This window comes from Microtus pennsylvanicus, chromosome 10 (genome assembly GCF_037038515.1).
Source record: "Microtus pennsylvanicus isolate mMicPen1 chromosome 10, mMicPen1.hap1, whole genome shotgun sequence".
Lineage (NCBI taxonomy): Eukaryota > Metazoa > Chordata > Mammalia > Rodentia > Cricetidae > Microtus > Microtus pennsylvanicus.
The window spans coordinates 91,197,610-91,207,931 of NC_134588.1; the positions used below are offsets into that span (position 1 = coordinate 91,197,610).

General features: G+C 45.7%; 1 non-coding gene across 1 annotated transcript; it reads right to left on the bottom strand.

Annotated features, from left to right (window-relative positions):
* Positions 1-9,372: 9,372 nt before the first annotated feature.
* Positions 9,373-9,488, bottom strand: LOC142859261 (U5 spliceosomal RNA). Its single transcript, XR_012912171.1, has one exon. It is a non-coding gene; the product is annotated as a U5 spliceosomal RNA (small nuclear RNA).
* Positions 9,489-10,322: the final 834 nt, after the last annotated feature.

A 10,322-nucleotide genomic window follows, 5' to 3' on the forward strand; every position in this document is an offset into this window, starting at 1 on the left:
ACAATATTCTGTCTGTGTGTATGCCTGCAGGCCAGAAGAGGGCACAAGACCCCACTACAGATGGTTGTGAGCCACCATGTGGTTGCTGGGAATTGAACTCAGGACCTTTGGAAGAGCAGGCAATGCTCTTAACCTCTGAGCCATCTCTCTAGCCCCTCTTTATAACTTTATAATGGTTTAAAAATTATGTATATTGGGCGGTGGTGGTGCACTCAGGAGACAGAGGCAGGTGGATCTTTGTGAGTTCGAGGCCAGCCTGGTCTACAGAGTGAGTTACAGGATAGCCAGAGCTTCACAGAGAAGCCCTGTCTGGAAAAATAAAACAAAGCAAACATAAAAAAATTATTTATTTGCTTATTTTTTTATTTTTGCAACAGGGTTTCATATGTCCAAGCTGGCCTCAAACTCAATATTACTGGCCTTGAACTCTTGATTTTCCTGGCTCCATCTCCTGAGTACTTGGATTCCAGGCATGGACCATGGTGCCCAGATATTTTTTTCCTGCGAAAATCTGTTCTTTAGGGAGCTGGAGAGATGGCTCAGAGGTTAAGAGCACTGGCTGCTCTTCCAGAGGTCCTGAGTTCAATTCCCAGCAACCACATGGTGGCTCACAACCATCTGTACTGAAATCTGGCATCCTCCTCTGGTATGTGGGCACACATCAAGGCAGAATGTTGTATACATAATAAATAAATAAATAAATAAAAATCTGTTCTTTAAATTCTTATTAGGTGGGGTTGGCTGAAGCCGTTGAAGCCTATTTGGAATCCCCCTATTATAGGTGTACCAGAGTTCCTGCTTACCTTTAGTAACACAGAAAGAAGACAATTGCAAGTCGCATTTAAAGTGAGGATCCAGTTTTTCCCTGTGTTAATGTTCAGCAGAAAAACGCCACTAACCTTGCCCACCCCAACTCAAACAAAAAACCAGACAGTAATACCTCTTCATTTGGGAAGTGGTAAGCTTTTGGGGACTCTGTGGATGAATGGGTGGGTAGTCACAGCCTTCCTGGGACCCATTAGAGCAGTGTGTTTCAATGGCCATAAAATTGTTCACACCCTGAAATCCAGCGATGGCTCTCATGGGAATAAGCCCTCAGGAAACAATTAAACAAAGCAAAAGACATATACGTATACGCGTGAAAGACATTCATTGTGGCGAGATTTGTAAATGTAACAAGCTGGATGGAGACCAAGTTCTCCACAATAAGCTGATTGTTAAAGTAGAGTACGCAGACTGGTGGACTTTTATCCAGTTATTGAATAATAATTACCGAGAGCGTGTAGAAACACGGAACTATTTATAATTTGGGGGTATACACTTATTAAGAGGAGAGTGAAAGCCCAGTATGGTGGTGCCTGCTGATGGCCCCAACACTCAGAAGGTAGAGCAGAAAGACGAGCTGGAGGCTAGACGGGGTTCTGCGGCTAGTCTGGACTGGAAAGACAGACTATATATATTTATTTTCCTCTTTTGCAAAGTCCTTTACTGGTTATTGAAGCTCAGCACTCAGGAGCAGCAAACTCTCTGGTGACACTGTGTCAAGGTTGTGTGGGTGGTCCTGCACTGGGATCCGGGCAGAGCTCAGAAGATTTTGGAAATAGTAGCGCTATACACCACCTGAAGCACGTGACCCTTAGAGGAAAAGGAGCTTCTTGAGGACTTAAGCCCAGTCCCTGCCTGGGTCTCTGTGGGCATCCAGCAACTGTGTATTGAGGCCAAGGCAGACAAAACACCCACACATATAAGTAAATCTTTTTTTTTTTTTTTTGGTTTTTCGAGACAGGGTTTCTCTGCAGTTTTGGAGCCTGTCCTGGCACTAGCTCTTGTAGACCAGGCTGGCCTCGAACTCACAGAGATCCACCTGCCTCTGCCTCCCAAGTGCTGGGATTAAAGGCGTGCGCCACCACCGCCCGGCAAGTAAATCTTTTTTTTAAAAAAAGATTTATTTATTTATTATGTATACAACATTCTGCCTCGATATATGCCTGCACGCCAGAGGAGGGCGCCAGATCTCATTACAGATGGTTGTGAGCCACCATGTGGTTGCTGGGAATTGAACTCAGGACCTCTGGAAGAGCAGCCAGTGCTCTTAATCTCTGAGCCATCTCTCCAGCCCACATAAGTAAATCTTTAAAAAAAAAAAAGAATTATAGGACAGGAAAAAGTTCCAGGAAGTTGAGATCAATTATGATACTCCATATAGAAGGGAAAAAATAAAAAAGAAGGAAGAAAATAAAAACTTATATCACAGATGACTGAAGATACTACTTTTTTGTTTTTGTTTTCTGAGACAGTGTTTCTCTGTGTAGCCCTGCCTGTCCTGGAACTCACTCTGTAGACCAGGCTGGCCTTGAGTTTATAGAGATCCACCTGTCTCTGCCACTGAGTTCTGGGATTAAAGGTGTGCATGCGTGGCTACCACCACTTGGTTGAAGATACTACTTAACATACGGTCTTCTGCCCGTGCCCCACAAACCGCTTTTCCTTCTATATATAAGAATCCCTTTCCTTTACCTGGGTTTCCTCAGATGGTCTTTTTTTGGGGGATGCTAGCCTCCTCCATCTTCTCTGCTTGTCAGTCCTTGAGTAAATCTGATTTCCTCCCGGCTATTTTTTGCCTCCCGAGCATTGGCTTTCCGGGTGACAGATGCATGTGCCTTGGATTACAGTAATGTTGGGTTCTATGTGTGTCTATACATCGTCCTTTCTTCATGTCAGCACCACAGAGGCCCTGACAGTCAACATGATGCTTCGGGTCCTGGAGCAGACCATCAGGGCCGTGTGAGGTTCATTATGCTACTCGGACCTGCTTGAGATTTGAAACATAATTCCTTTTAAGTTTCTAGAAGTTGGGCTGGAGAGATGGCTCACAGGTTAAGAGCACTGACTGCTCTTCCAGAGGTTTTGAGTTCAATTCCCAGCACCCACATGGTGGCTCACAACCATCTGTAATGGGGTCTGGTGCCCTCTTCTGGCCTGCAGGCATGGAGGCTGAACACTGTGTACATAATAAATAAATAAATCAATTAATTAAAAAAAAGTTTCCAGAAGTTTTGGATTGCAGTTTAACAGAGGTAACTGAAGTGTTTGAAGACAAAAATCATGGATGGAGAGGAAGCTGTATTTTAACTTGATATATACATGGCAAACAGCCAGAAAGAAAATTTCACACGGGAAACTTTGAATTTAGGTTTTTCTTTCTCTCTCTCTTCTCTCTCTCTCTCTCTCTCTCTCTCTCTCTCTCTCTCTCTCTCATCTTTGGGAGAAACAAAGGAGGCGGTGGTAGTTAACAGTATAATTTGCTTTGCAGATTTAAATCAGTACTTCTCTGGTGATGAGAAGTTGAATTACCCTCCCCTTCCTGGTGTAGAGGGGAGACACTCTTGAAATGGAAATTTCCTTTTCTAGGGGGGCAGCTTCTGCACTCGTTCCTTAGCAGTCTCCAAGGCTGGGAGTGTGGGTCAGTGGTGGGAGCATGCGCACTTTGCAGGTGCATGGCTCTGGGTTATCCAGTACCAGTAGGATCTAGAACTAAGTGCTTACTCCTCTGCCCATCCAGGGAGGGACAGACAAGCATCTGAGTGGTTTTGTTAGGAACTCATGAATGGAGGCAGTCTTTACTCCACAGAGAAGAATGGCAGCTCCTGTTGGACAGGGGCAAAACTGGGTTTTGTGAGAGAGAGACATGGAAACAGAACAATATGGAGTTGGGGAGATTTGCTTGGTAACAGGAGGTAGCAGGATTTTTTTTTTCCCCTTCTGTAAGGATTAAAGCAGGAGGTACTGCCTCCCTGTGGTGACTCAGGAAACTGGAATCTCTTGTTGGTAAGAAAATCCCTGTTTGGGCTCTGTGCGCTTCCTTTTCAGTCTGATTTATCCTTTTGATTTGGCCTGGTCACTCTTGGGACCCACAAATACCTCAGGTCACATCAATGGCTTCCCATCATTTCCGTTAACTACATCTTAAAAAAATATTTACTTACTTATTTATTAAGCATACAATGTACTGCTGGCAAGGAAGGCACCAGGTCCCATTACAGATGATTGTGAGCCATCATGTGGTTGCTGGAAATTGAACTTGGGAACTCTGGAAGAGCAGCCAGTGCTCTTACCCTCTGAACCACCTCTCCAGCCCATTAAAAAAATTATGTATTTATTTTATGTATATGTGTGTGTGTGCGTGCCTGGGTGTGTGTATGTGCGCATGTGTGGAGGAGCCCTTGGAACTCAGTTTATAGGTGGTTGTGAGCTACTATATGGGTACTGCGATTGGAGCCTCAAGTTTTGTTTGCTTTTGAGACAGGGCCTGCTATGTAGCCTTGGTTGTCCTGACTCACTCTGTAGACCAGGGTGGCCTTGAACTAGATCTGCTTGATAGTGCCTCCAGAGTGCTGGTATTAAAGATGAGGGACTCTACACCCAGCCACACCCAATTCTTGCTGAGAGGAGTGTTTGCATACATAGAAGAGGCAGGGACATTGTGGGTGACATCTTTGGATTCTGCTTCCACATGAGGTGAAACCTAATCGCAAGAGGAGTGGGGGCAAGGGTGAGGAGGCGCTCGATAGTTGACTAGTTTTGAATTATAAACTTCGAGCAAAATGGACGTATTTCATTCCCAGATGGAAGCGATGAAAGGGCTGCATGATCTGCAGATCTATGAGGCCTGTGTGGTTCGGTTCTATCCCGTTTACAGTTCCAAAGACCTCAGAGTGAAATTACCAAGCTGCTCCTTGGGGGATGGCTGCTCTGCAGAATCAGCAGGCCTGCAGTGACTTTGCTTTAGCAGGCACTAAAGTGCTGGTGTATTAAGTCATTGGGGTTTTGAGCTTGTCTGGGCTGCATTGTTTAATGAGTTCATCACTATTACAGCAAGTGGCTTCCGTTCTTACCGACACCCTAGCCCGGGTTCCTTCCTACACCCTAGCCCAGGCTCTGACACCGCCCCCTAGCCCAGGCTCTGACACCGCCCCCTAGCCCAGGCTCTGACACCGCCCCCTAGCCCAGGTTCTGACACTGCCCCCTAGCCCAGGCTCTGACACCGCCCCCCTAGCCCAGGCTCTGACACCGCCCCCTAGCCCAGGCTCTGACACCGCCCCCTAGCCCAGGCTCTGACACCGCCCCCCTAGCCCAGGCTCTGACACCGCCCCCCCTAGCCCAGGCTCTGACACTGCCCCCCTAGCCCAGGCGCTGACTTCTGGCTTCCTCTTTCTTTGACTTTGCCCATCTGCACGGTTGCCGCCGTCTTCTCTGGGTAAACTTCTGATCCAGTGTCGATACACAGTTCAGCCTTTGCCTCAAAGGTTTTTTTACTTGAGCCAAAGACAAAGCACCATGTTCTAGGAACATGGATTCGGGTTGCGGTGAATAACATGTTCTAACATGTCAGTAGTTTCATGAAGTTTTTTATAGTTCATGACATTTTTACAGTCGAGAAACAAAAGAGAACCATAAATCAAGACACTTTTCAAGCGTGTTGGTGGGAACCCCAGTGAAGGAGCCTGCTCCTACAAAGTCAGCTAGGGTTCCTGACTTGGGGGTCGTTAAGGCGCAGGTGGGTTACAGTACAGCAGGAGACTCAGCTGCGGCTGTTAGGTCATAGCTGGGTCTTAGTTTCTATGTTCGTGGAAGCTACTGGTTTGCTAAATTCCTGTATTCTAAGGCTTTCTCTCTTTTCTCTCTCTTTGGTAGCTGGAAGATGTCAGGTTATATACAAATATGGGCGATGAGGGTCTATTAACCCGGCCACAGATCATTTGGCTCTGGATCTGCAACATTCCAATTCTCCATAAGCAGGATGGTCTAGTAAGCCAATCAGCCTGGAAGGGTCTTAAGCTAGGCATGGTTTCTATGTGGGAACTTCAGCTTTTAACAGTCTTGCCCCAGAACCTTTGAGCCTGGTGCTACTGCATTGGTGTTGGACTCTGCTAGGACCTGGCAGAGAGAACACAAAAAATTTTTAAACAGGTAATTTACAGTTCTTGTGGCTAAGTAGGTAAAATAAAGCTGTCCCAAAGTTTTTCATGTGATTTATTATTATTATCATTATTATTATTACTACTACTACTGTTGTTGTTGTTTTTTTTTTTCGAGACAGAGTCTCACTCTCTAGACCAGGCTGGCCTTGAACTCACAAAGATCCACCTGCCTCTCCCTCGTACGTGCTAGGATTAAAGGCGTGTACCACTATGTCTGACCCTGTCCCAGGGTTTTAATGTGAAGAATAATTTGGAAAGAAATGAAAGGGGTATTTGAAAAACAGTTTGCTGATAGCAGGGTATAGAGCAAGGTGTGGGGTGAGTGAGGAGAGAGGATGGTCAGGGAGATGATCACGTAATTCTTTATATCAAAGGTGGTAGTGGTTAGATTTGTGTAATCTTCTAAACTAAACTTTCACCGGTCATCAATTATTAATCCACATAATCCGGTAAGATAAACCTTGTTCTTTGACAGCTTGGAAATCCAGTCCCCAGGCTGGTGATTGTAGTTACTCAGAGGCAAAGCAGGCATGTCGGCTTTGTTCACCTGTTCATACACACTCTTTTTCCTTTTTTTTTGTTGGTTTTTTTGTTTTTGTTTTTGTTTTTGTTTTTTCGAGACAGGGTTTCTCTGTGGCTTTGAGCCTGTCCTGGAACTAGCTCTGTAGACCAGGCTGGTCTCAAACTCACAGAGATCCGCCTGCCTCTGCCTCCCGAGTGCTGGGATTAAAGGCGTGCGCCACCACTGCCCGGCTCTTACACACTCTTATTTGTGTTCATTTATACGGCCTCTTTCTTTCTCCTCTTCCTTCCTCCCTTCCTTCCTTCCTTCCTTCCTTCCTTCCTTCCTTCCTTCCTTCCTTCCTTCCTTCCTTCCTTCCTTCCTTTCTTGGTTTTCTGAGACAGGGTTTCCCTGTAGTTTTAGAGCCTGTCCTGGAACTAGCTCTGTAGACCAGGCTGGCCTCGAACTCACAGAGATCCGCCCGCCTCTGCCTCCCTAGTGAGTGCTGGGATTAAAGGCGTGCACCACCGCCCAGCCATTTGGCCTTTTCTTAAGTCCTGCTATACTGAGGCTTGCAAATCTTTGCAATATATATATATATATTGCAATATAAAGGCTCATCTCCTTCTGGATCTGGGAGTGGTGTTCCTTGGTGTAGCCAATAAAATCCTGCCCTCTGGAGTGAGGGTGATGCCTGCAGACTTTGCCAAGAATGGACACAGGAAGTATAGAAAAGGATCCATTCAAATAATATTCAAGTACTGTGCCCCCCCCCCCCCCCCCCGCCCGCCCCAATCCCCCGTTCTGGTATTGAATTGAGGGACTTGTGCATACTAGGCAGGCGGTCTATTACTGAGCTGAATCCTAGCCTCTCGAGTGAGATTTTACCTGCTGCAGACTTTAAATGATCATGGGAACATTTTTGGGTTATGTGTTGCTATGAAAACTCATAACCATCAGCGTCACCAGGCATCAGCCCGCAGGAGATGGTACTTGGAACTTGGGGTCAGCAGCTGATACGTTCCTTATTGTTTCAGGACCGTCAGTAAATAAGAGAAGAATTTCAGGATGAGTCAATACGATGCCCAATCAGAGTTTATCTATTATTAATATTGGTTTTAAATTTTTGCATGTGTGTTTATGTGAACGTGTGTGCGGATGCTCTTAGAGCCCAGAGGATCCCTTGGAGCTGGAGTAACAGGGCGCCGTGAGCTGTCTATGTGGGGGCTGGGAACTGGACTCCAGGCCTCTGCAAGAGCAGCGAGTGTCCTTAACCACTGAGCAACTTCAAAGTATTCAGTGCTAAGTAACATTTGTGCCATGTTTTAGAATTTACAAAGAGTTACTCAAATTGAGCCTCAGCATAGCCGCTGGTGAGGCGGTTACCACCCCCACTTCACGATGCAGGATACAGAGCTTCCCCAAGGACAGCAAAGGCCTTGCTTTCCCAACCCACGTCCCTGTTACTGTCTCAGGCCGTTTCTTGTTCCTTGGGCTTATTCTGAGTATGGATTTGCCTGCATTCCTGCTTAGACGCTTGCATCGAATCTGGGACTTCCGAAGGGTGGGTGGGTCCTTAGTAAGGGCCAGGCCTTAACACGCTCCACTGTGCTCTCTGGGCAGAAGAGATTTTAAGGATCTTTGGCTGAGAAAACTTAGTATAAAATTGGGAAACAAATCTATCTGACGCATTGAGATTTTCTCCAGGAAGAGTGACAAGCATTTCTGGGATGCTTTAGGATTCTTCCTGTCCAATTCTTGGGATCCCTGTTGTATCCGTGTGAGTGAGCCTGGCATTTTCCTGAGGTGCTCTTCACTCTGCTTACCCTCAGAGAACAGTGATCCCTGAGAGGTAGGGTAACCATTCAGCCCATACACTTAGCCAGAAGCGGATGTGATTGTCTTCCCAAACCAACCAGGCAGCAAGGGAAATAGAATCGGGAGGTGAATGGATTCTCACGGCAATTTTTGTTTTGGAGCAAAGAAATGTGCTTTATTTCCTCAATTTTCTGGGCATATTTAATAATTTAGAACAATTAGGATTCCCCAGTTTTTGTCACAGACAACAAAGCAACCAACCATAGTGAGGTGGTATTGATATTAATAATCAAACATAGTTAAACATAATAAATGTGCTTAATAGAGACACGCATGATGTAACACTTTCTTTTTTGCTTATTATACAGTCCTTATTCCTTTAGGTTTTAAAAGTATTTTATATGGTAGAACAACCACATCGTTTTGATTCCTGTTCAAGTTTTATAGTAAAGGAGAACGATCTAGAAACAGATGACAGTACTCCATGAGAAAGCCTTGATCATTCATATTCATCAGACCAGCTGGTGATCCCCCTAATAAGACACTGTGGTACATGTCCGGTGGTGTCCTTGTCAGCTTGTCACACTCTGCGGTCATCTGCGAAGAGAAACCATTGAGAAAACTCCTGTATAAGATTGGCCTTGGCCGGGCGGTGGTGGCGCACGCCTTTAATCCCAGCACTCGGGAGGCAGAGGCAGGCGGATCTCTGGGAATTCGAGGCCAGCCTGGTCTACAAGAGCTAGTTCTGGGATTGGCACCAAAAAAAAAAAAAAAAAAAGATTGGCCTTTAGGCAAGTCAGTTTCTAGACTGACAGCCGATGTAGGGGGTACTTGCCTGTAGGTGGTCCTGGGAAGAGAGTTTCGAGCAGACCGCCGGGCGGGCGTTTCTGGCTTTCGAGGTAAGGACTTAAGTGGCAAGGTGTATTATACTGATAGTAAATTTACTCTTTTGGGTGTGTGTCTTTCCTGCAGCTGCAAACTTCAGCTCTTACCTTCTGTAAGACTACTAAGTGCCCATGGCAGAACCATCTCAAACGTTCCTAAGCCAGTCTGCTATTGAACAATATTGTTAGCCTTGCTATCGCAAGGCCTCAAAAAATTAGTCTAAGACTCAGAATTGTTCCTCTCCACGGAAATCTTTAGTAAAAGGCGAAAGATTTATACGATCTGAAGAGAAACCAGAGTATACTCTCGTTGCTTAGGTGTACAGTCCTCGGCCGACTGTACCTCCTAGTTCACCAATGGTAACTATTCTCCTCTAAAGACGGTGACTGTTTCATTCGTTTAGGGTAAAAATTTGATATATCCATCAAATTAAGAAACCAGGATGAATAAAAATGAGAACAATTAAAAAAGTACATTGTTTTTTTAAATGATGTAATTACCCGTGTGCACTGCATTGTGGGTATGCAAATGTTGCCGACGGGCCGCGTGGCCTCCCTCGGTTTCCGGAAGTACCTTGGATTTGTGGATTTGTCCCCGTTGCCGCTAAGCGTTGGGCCACCACCAGGTGTCAGAGCGAAAGCCAGATATGCAGGAGTGTGACTTTGGCTTTGCTTGTGCGCTTTAACTAGCGCTGGTACATAGAGGCAGAGGAAGGGGGAAACCATTGAATTTGAGGCCTGCCAGGGTTACATATGGGAACAAAACTAAAATCAAAGTATGACTTTTCTGGGCAGAGCACACTGTAGAGCGCGTGTCTAGCATGCAGGAGGGAATGGGTTCCATTCTCAGCCCCGTCACATAAATGCAAACAAAAAAGCTGAGAACACCATCTTGTCTGTAAAGGCAGGGGTACAGCTCGGTGGCAGAGTGCCTGCCTGCCGTGCAGCAAGGAGGTGGGTTTAATCCCATTGTGAAATCTTTCCAGCCTGGCTGGGGTGGCATATGCCCGACCTCTCAGCATTGGGAGGGCTGGGTTTTAGTAAGGTAAGACTTACCTAAAATAAAATCAAGTATCGTTTTTAAGGATTATTTAATAACACGGAAAAGTGTTCCACTGTTTTGTGAAAGTAAATAAA